The sequence below is a fragment of the Anomaloglossus baeobatrachus genome, chromosome 9, assembly GCF_048569485.1.
Source record: "Anomaloglossus baeobatrachus isolate aAnoBae1 chromosome 9, aAnoBae1.hap1, whole genome shotgun sequence".
Lineage (NCBI taxonomy): Eukaryota > Metazoa > Chordata > Amphibia > Anura > Aromobatidae > Anomaloglossus > Anomaloglossus baeobatrachus.
In genome coordinates, this window is record NC_134361.1 from 202,262,861 (window position 1) to 202,272,218 (window position 9,358).

A 9,358-nucleotide genomic window follows, 5' to 3' on the forward strand; every position below is an offset into this window, starting at 1 on the left:
GAAGAACACGGTCCTGGCTGGGTGTGTTTACTTGTGAGGTGTATCATGGGCGAGGGATTGACTCCGGACGCCTCGGAATGCTACATTAAGGACACGGTCCTGGCTGGGTGGGTTTACTTGTGAGGTGTGTCATGAGTGAGGGATTGACTCCGGATGCACCGGAACACTTCAAAAGGGACACAGTCCTGGCTGGGTAGATGGACTTGTGAGGTGTGTCATGGGCGAGGGATTGACTCCGGACCCCTCGGAGTGCTACATTAAGGACACGGTCCTGGCTGGGTTTACTTGTGAGGTGTGTCATGGGTGAGGGATTGACTCCGGATGCCCCGGAATGCTACATGAAGATCACGGTCCTGGCTGGGTGGGTTTACTTGTGAGGAGTGTCATGAGCGAGGGATTGACTCCGGATGCCCCGGAACACTTCATAAGGGACACAGTCCTGGCTGGGTAGATTTACTTGTGGGGTGTGTCATGGGCGAGGGATTGACTCCGGACGCCTCAGAATGCTACATTAAGGACACGGTCCTGGCTGGGTGGGTTTATTTGTGAGGTGTTTCATGGGTGAGGAATTGACTTCGGATGACCCGGAACGCTACATGAAGGACATGGTCCTGGCTGGGTGGGTTTATTTGTGCGGTGTGTCATCGGCTAGGGATAGACTCCGGATGCCCCGGAACGCTACATGAAGGACACAGTTCTGGCTGGGTAGATTTACTTGTGAGGTGTGTCATGGGTGAGGGATTGACTCCGGATGCCCCGGAATGCTACATGAAGAACACAGTCCTGGCTGGGTGGGTTTACTTGTGAGGAGTGTCATGAGCGAGGGATTGACTCCAGATGCCCCAGAACGCTACATGAAGGACACTGTCCTGGCTGGGTAGATGGAATGGTGGGGTGTGTCATGGGCGAGGGATTGACTCCGGACACCTCAGAATGCTACATTAAGGACACAGTCCTGGCTGGGTGGGTTTATTTGTGAGGTGTTTCATGGGCGAGGAATTGACTTCGGATGACCCAGAACGCTACATGAAGGACACGGTCCTGGCTGGGTGGGTTTATTTGTGCGGTGTGTCATCGGCTAGGGATAGACTCCGGATGCCCCGGAACCCTACATGAAGGACACAGTTCTGGCTGGGTGGATTTACTTGTGAGGTGTGTCATGGGCGAGGGATTGACTCCAGATGCTCCAGAACGCTACATGAAGGACACTGTCCTGGCTGGGTGGGTTTACTTGTAAGGAGTATCATGGGTGAGGGATTGACTCCGGATGCTCTGGAATGCTACATGAAGGACACGGTCCTGGCTGGGTGCGTTTACTTGTGAGTTGTGTCATGGGTGAGGAATTGACTCTAGATGCTCCGGTATGCTACATGAAGGACACGGTCCCGGCTGGGTGGGTTTACTTGTGAGCTGGGTCATGGGCGAGGGATTGACGCTACATGAAGGACATGGTCCTGGCTGGGTGGGTGGATTTGTGAGGTTTGGGGTGTTCGCCCATCTAGGCAGCATGTTGCCGTTGGCTTCGGCTGGCCAAGACCAGAAGAAAACCCATTTCCATAACGAGACCACCAGTTCATTTCAACTCTTAACGGTTCTTCCATAGCAAGGTTTTTCCAGTTGTATAAAGCCTATTCAGACACATTCTCAGCTCCCTCTTAGTTGTTCCTGATCTTACTGGTCTTGTGAGTCCCAGTACAACCCAACCAGCACAACAGTCCAATCCATAATGTCACTTTCCCTTTCCGTAGTTCTATTCTCCTCATAGAGGAGGAGGTATGGGGGTTTTGATCACTATGGCCAAAGTAGAGCCTTATCTTCCTAGATGATTCCACATCTCTTCTAGTGAAAAAGAAGGGGGTAGCCAGTCGTGCTAGAGTAGAGCCTAGTGCTCTTAGACACTTGGGGAGGCTCCACCCGGAAAAAGTCATCTCAGTTCACGTAATCGTCCATCTCAGCCCGCTATCTTTGAGACTTGGGGCTTTGCTGCTATAGTCCCATCCTCCTGATCCTCCTGTCGGTGGCCACGCCGTTATGAGGTTGGTCTTTAGGTTGAACATTGTTTTCTACATAGTATCTCAATCATAATCTCAGGATCTCGCTATCTCCAGTACGGTCTCATTCTCCTTTTCTTACCACAGGTCACAGTCACGCTAGGGGAAGTACCAAGCGAGCAGGGAAGGGGATCCCTGTGTCTAGGGAAGGATGAGATGGTGACCGCTGACCAAACTTACTGCTGGTCCCTTGGGTCCCCCACCACCCTAGATACGTTCAACACCTATGCATCGAGCTGAATACCTGACCCTAGGTATCCCTACTGCTGGACCCTAACTAGGGAAAGGGTGGGATGAGCTCTTCGTCAACCCCACTAAACACTAAAGGAAGACACAAGGGACACACACAGGGGAAAAAGCATGAACTACTTATCCACAGATGACTCAGGCAGAAGTTCAGCAAAGCTTCAGAGACGATACCACAGAGGAGTACAAGCCACCAGCTTGCAACCAGAGCTAGAATGAACTGAATAATATCACCAGCACCGGTCCAGGGAAGATGGGAGTATTTAAGCAACAAGAGAATTCTGATGATCAGTTGTTGGGTGAAAGTCGAGCTCCTGCTGGGTCCAAAAGGGGAAGAGATGAAAACCCAGCAGGAAAGCTACTTACTACAATGAATACTTACAGCAGGAACAATGGAAAGTCAGGGAGCATTTTCCGCAGCCAAACACTGTGACCTTCTATGGCCAGAAACCACATGACTGTCTGTCACACGTGACAGACCCGTAACAGTCACCCACTGCATGTGGCATTGATGAGCTACAGACTACAAGTCCATTTATGTGCTACATTGGGTCTTCACTAACTTTCCAGAAGGAACCGTCTCTTTTCCCTATGAACTAACCCTTCCCATTGTGGGCTAGTCCCAACACTTAACTACTTCTTACCCTATATTCTGGCTACCGCATATAATACTGCTATGCCATATACATGAAAACATTATTAGCTTAAAGACCCACCCCTGAGGATCCCTTGAAGACCGCCCCCTAGGTAAAGATCATGATAGCTCTAAATAAAAAGGTTCATATCTCTGGAACTGTATGACGGATTTGCAAAAAACGAAAACCAGAATTTTCAGGGGAGCAGTGAGAATACAATAAGGGTTAAATGTGACCCTTTTTATGTTCTTCTTTAATTCTTATGGTTTCAACCATTTCATTAATCTAAGAATTGTTATAAGGTTGGCCCCCTATAGACAGGACATTTACTTATGTACTCACTTATGTTAATATACTTCATATACTTTCATATTTGCCAACTATCCCAGGATTTTCTAAGACTCCTCGGCCAAAAGTAGGGTGGGGTCTACGCAAACCCCACCCAAAAGTGGGTGTTACTGGATTGGTTGGAGGCATTTCAACCAAGAGGTTAGACATCCCTGGGAGACAGTTTTTTGAGAAGTCCTGGGGATCCCTGTACAGGCAGCGAATAATTATCCTTTGGTGCCCCTTAAAGGGGTTGTACATGATTACAAAAACATTCCCATACCCATCCATGGGTGCTGAAACTGCAACTCAATTGTATTAAACAGGGTTAAACTGCAATACCACACACGGTCTGCAGACAGGAGAGGTGCTGTTTTCGGATCAAAGATATTTTTCTAAATCTGGACAACCCCTTTAAGTATCTGATATAAAGAATCATTAGCAACCAATGGGTACTGTAGCTGCAAATACAAGGCACTATGTAGTTGATATCTCGCCTGGAACCATAAGAGGAGATGTAGCAGAGGTGAATCTGACAGTGATTTCTATGTACGAGTATGTAGGTCGTCTTGGCTGTAGATAATCGTCTCCGGCCACTCAAGGAGCTCGTCTCCAGTTATGTAAGCCATGGGCATAAATAATGAGTAATTAATGGTCACACTCCGCGCTATTACATTGCACCGTAATACGTAGTGACAGGTGGCAGAGGCGGAGGCGGAGGACTGGTCACATCCTCTACAAGTGCCAAGTATATTCCTACTAAAAGTATGTGAAATAATACACGGGATTTCTTATAGTGTCAATTATGGCACCCTCGCGAATATAATACCGTATGCCCAATGTGGGTCATCACTTCTCATACCTGCGCTACCTTCTGTTATCTCTCTCGGAATAAATTGACAAATGGGTGTTACCAGATCGGGGTGTATCCTTAAATAATGCAATATTGTCCAATCAGTGCTAAGCAGGGACACGCCCATCCCAAATGGTAACACCCAGTTGTCAATGTATTCCTAAATTCCGTGGAGGAATAACAGAGGGATGGCAAAATTGGGAACTATAAGAAAAGATTGTCTAGAATTATTTAACCCTGAATACAATGGATTTATTAAAACAGCTGGATGATGGATCCGAAACCGAGCGACAACTGCAGAAACGGAAGAGGTTACTCAGCGCAGGATGATATTAGGCAATAGGATAACATTAGTACAAGGGAAGATACAAGTTTATATATACTGTCATGGTATAGTGACTAAGGGGTCAATAAATATTCCCATAGGTGTCCAAAAATAACAGACGGAATTTTATATAACTCAAGATTCTCCTGTAGACAAAGAAAGATCTGTGTCCATACAGCATGAATGATCTGACGCAGGATTAATGGTAAATTACTGTACAAGTTATATAAAATAGATAGATAGAGGGATAGATAGATAGATAGATAGAGGGATAGATAGACAGATAGATAGATAGATAGATAGAGAGAGGGATAGATAGATAGATAGAGGGATAGATAGATAGAGGGATAGATATATAGATAGAGGGATAGATAGATAGATAGATAGATAGATAGATAGATAGATAGATAGATAGATAGAGGGATAGATAGATAGATAGATAGATAGATAGATAGATAGATAGATAGATAGATAGATAGATAGATAGATAGAGGGATAGATAGATAGATAGATAGATAGATAGATAGATAGATAGATAGATAGATAGATAGATAGATAGATAGATAGATAGATAGATAGATAGATAGAGAGATAGAGGGATAGATAGAGGGATAGATAGAGGGATAGATAGATAGAGAGATAAAGGGATAGATAGATAGATAGATAGATAGAGGGATAGATAGATAGATAGATAGATAGATAGATAGATAGATAGATAGATAGATAGAAGGATAAATAGATAGATAGATAGAGGGATAGATAGATAGATAGATAGATAGATAGAAGGATAAATAGATAGATAGATAGAGGGATAGATAGATAGATAGATAGAGGGATAGATAGAGGGATAGATAGATAGATAGATAGAGGGATATATAGATAGATAGATAGATAGATAGATAGATAGATAGATAGAAGGATAAATAGATAGATAGATAGAGGGATAGATAGATAGATAGATAGAGGGATAGATAGATAGATAGATAGATAGATAGATAGATAGATAGATAGATAGATAGATAGATAGATAGATAGATAGAGGGATAGATAGATAGATAGATAGATAGATAGATAGATAGATAGATAGAGGGATAGATAGATAGATAGATAGATAGATAGATAGATAGATAGATAGATAGATAGATAGATAGATAGATAGATAGATAGATAGATAGATAGAAGGATAAATAGATAGATAGATAGAGGGATAGATAGATAGATAGATAGAAGGATAAATAGATAGATAGATAGAGGGATAGATAGATAGATAGATAGATAGATAGATAGATAGATAGATAGATAGATAGATAGATAGATAGATAGAGGGATAGATAGAGGGATAGATAGATAGATAGATAGAGGGATAGATAGATAGATAGATAGATAGAAGGATAAATAGATAGATAGATAGAGGGATAGATAGATAGATAGAAGGATAAATAGATGGATAGATAGATAGATAGATAGATGGATAGAGGGATAGATAGATAGATAGATAGAGGGATAGATAGATAGATAGATAGATAGATAGATAGATAGATAGATAGAGGGATAGATAGATAGATAGATAGATAGATAGATAGATAGATAGATAGATAGATAGATAGATAGATAGATAGATAGATAGATAGATAGATAGATAGAGGGATAGATAGATAGATAGATAGATAGATAGATAGATAGAGGGATAGATAGATAGATAGATAGATAGATAGATAGATAGATAGATAGAGGGATAGATAGATAGATAGATAGATAGATAGATAGATAGATAGATAGATAGATAGATAGATAGAGGGATAGATAGATAGATAGATAGATAGATAGAGGGATAGATAGATAGCTAGATAGATAGATAGATAGATAGATAGAGGGATAGATAGATAGATAGATAGATAGATAGATAGATAGATAGATAGATAGATAGATAGATAGATAGATAGATAGATAGAGGGATAGATAGATAGATAGATAGATAAATAGATAGATAGATAGAGGGATAGATAGATAGATAGATAGATAGATAGATAGATAGATAGATAGATAGATAGATAGATAGATAGAGGGATAGATAGATAGAGGGATAGATAGATAGATAGATAGATAGATAGATAGATAGATAGATAGATAGATAGATATAGAGTTCAGGGGTGAAAGCCAAAAATAAAACTCTCTGTCTCTCGGTAAATCCTCCATACCTTCTATTCCTTCCGTCTATCTCCTTTATTCTCCGGTGTATACAGGTGTCTGTTGTTAACCCTTTTATCCCTTTCTGTGATTTACTTTCCGGTGTTTGGGATCCGGTAGGATATACAGCGCTTTCTGTCATGTCAGTAAGAAGTGAGAGGAATCAGTGGAGAACCCTCTTCTTGCCTCCGGCAGTGTCTATCCTTCTATCTATGGGTCAGAGATATCCCAGGTGACCTTTAGGGTGAGGATCCGACCATACAGCCCCCCATATCTCAGCTTCCTGCACCCCTGTGAGCGAGACCCAGGGTGAAGGAGGCTTTGTAAGACTTATAAAGATAACTAATATTTTAGGATGGATTACACCCCTAACACCATGGCTCATTAGTGATGTGGGGTTGTGGATCAGCCGTAGTTTCCACGATTAACCCCTTAGTGTAAGTAGATTGAAAAGAAAAAAAAGAGATTGATGACTCCCTTGGGTGCCACTACCAACACCCCTTGGCTCGGTGTGTGCCACTACCAACACCCCTTGGCTCGGTGTGTGCCACTACCAACACCCCTTGGCTCAGTGTGTGCCACTACCAACACCCCTTGGCTCCCTTGGATGCTACTACCAACACCCTTTGGCTCAGTGGGTGCCACTACCAACACCCCTTGGCTCCCTTGGGTGCTACCACCAACACCCCTTGCCTTGGTGGGTGCCACTACCAACACCCTTTGGCTCCCTTGGGTGCTACTTCTAGACGAGATTGGCACCCACTACCAACACCCCAAATTTAGGCAGCTCGCCTTATGGCAATGTCAGGGGTACAGCAGTCCCTGAAAAACCACTTACATACATCTATCCGGGGAAGGGTGGCAGGTGACTATTCCCAAAAAGGGACCTGGATGCCCAATTTTTGTCCTAAGACATAAAACGACATTAATATCTTAATTGCAGGTGTATGTCGCGTTTCAGGATTCACCCCGTTCCCGAAACGCGTCGTTATCGATGTTTGATTGTCCACTCAAAGGCAAAAATTGGGCATCCGGGTCCCTTTTTTGGGGTTTAATCACCTGCCATCTCTTTAGACCACTGCACCAACTTCACAGACAGACCCTTGCCTGGTGCCGGAGACATGTACCAGCGCATTGCCTGGCACAACTTCACCGAAACAGTGTCACGAAGCAACCTGCAACAAGTCAGTAAACTGATCATCCTGCATATTAAAAAAAAAATGTGAAAAAATCCACTAAGATTCATATCTGATTCTTTTTGTAAAAGAAGATCTTGGATCCGGTGATGCCCTTTAAATTGTTAATTGGGGAGCAGCACTTACCTGCCTGTGATCAGCGGTGCCAGGAGGTTCGCCGCCCGTCTCTGGTGATGCAGAGCTGTGTGACTGTGTGAACATATTCCATGCTATTTAAAACATTCTCATCCCCTACAGTCCAGGCCAGCAAACTGTAGCGCTCGCTCTCGTCTCCCTCTCTCCCTCCCTATCATCCATTCTCTCCACCCCTTTATCAACCATCTCCCTTAAAGGGGTCCAGCCTTATAAGGATATTGCTGAAAAAAAAAAAAATGTCTCTGCAGCGCATAGGAATGTTTGTCGGATACAGAAATCGTTCCCGCGGAAGGACGAATGCAATACCTGAAATGTAGAAGAGAAAAAAAGAATGTGATCGTCTGAGCTCCGCTCGGCTCAGCTCTGCTACATCTGCATATACGTCTCCGCTGGAGGGAAAGGCTGCTGGGGTCCAGGAACAAGTCACTTTATTCATCCGCCAATTATATACACCCCAGGAGTCAATGAGGGCTTACGTTCAGGGTCATAGGATCAGAGACATGAGTATGCCCTCCCAAAATGAATTAAGAGGGTCTCTTTCAATCAGATAAACCCTGTTCTGCACTGATGAGGGGTAAGTGAACCGAAACAGCTGCCTATAGATGGGTGACTGGCTTATGGGATAAGGGTCATTAATTGTCCTTCCTAGATTTATTAAGAGGGTCTCTTTCAGCTAACCAAACTATATTTTGCCCGGATGAAATTACCCCTCATCAGCGCAAAAAAAAGAGTTTGGCTAGCTGAAAGAAACCAAAACAGCTGCCTATAGATGGGTTTCTGGCTCATGGGATAAAGGTCATTAGTTGTCCTTCCAAGATTCTGTCACGGCCGGGCGGTCGGGCAGACCCAGGAGGTGGATCCACTGGACCGAACTCTCTGAGATGGTGGTAGGGAGTCCGGCAGCTGAAGCACTGATGGGCAGTAGAACAGTCCGTGCAAGAGAAGGCAGCGGAGGAGTCCCAGGGACCACGGAGTCACAGAAGGTGGTCTTGGTGACGTAGCTCAGGTTCGGAGGCCGAGGTGATATCAGGCGGGGTCCGGAACCTCTGGAGCAAGATGACGGGTCACCGCAGGGATCCGGGATGGTACGGACTGTCAGATGGCAGACGGACAGCGTGCGGGGATCAGGACACGGCAGACTGGATGGCGAGGCAGGTACGGCTCTACAAAGACAGATAGGTGAGTACAGGCACATAAACACCAAGAGACCTGACTCCTAGCTCAGGGAACACGAAGATCAGGCCCCGCCCCCTTGGACAATGACCCCCTATATACCCTGTACCTGTGCAACCTCATTTCCTGTTAATGGACGCTGGCCCTTTAAGAAAGGGTCAGTGACCGCGCGCGCGCCCTAATGCGCATGCGCGCCGCCCGGGTGCCAGAAGCCAGGGAAGGAGGCTGCG

General features: G+C 44.5%; 1 protein-coding gene across 1 annotated transcript in view; it reads right to left on the reverse strand.

The window, feature by feature from the left end:
- PNCK (pregnancy up-regulated nonubiquitous CaM kinase) overlaps positions 1 to 8,098 on the reverse strand; it is a 70,735-nt gene extending 62,637 nt beyond the window's left edge. Inside the window, exon 1 of the mRNA XM_075324263.1 lies at positions 7,947 to 8,098. The gene's annotated coding sequence lies outside the window, so the exon portion shown is untranslated. The remainder of the gene's footprint in view (positions 1 to 7,946) is intronic.
- Between the last annotated feature and the right edge of the window lie 1,260 nt (positions 8,099 to 9,358).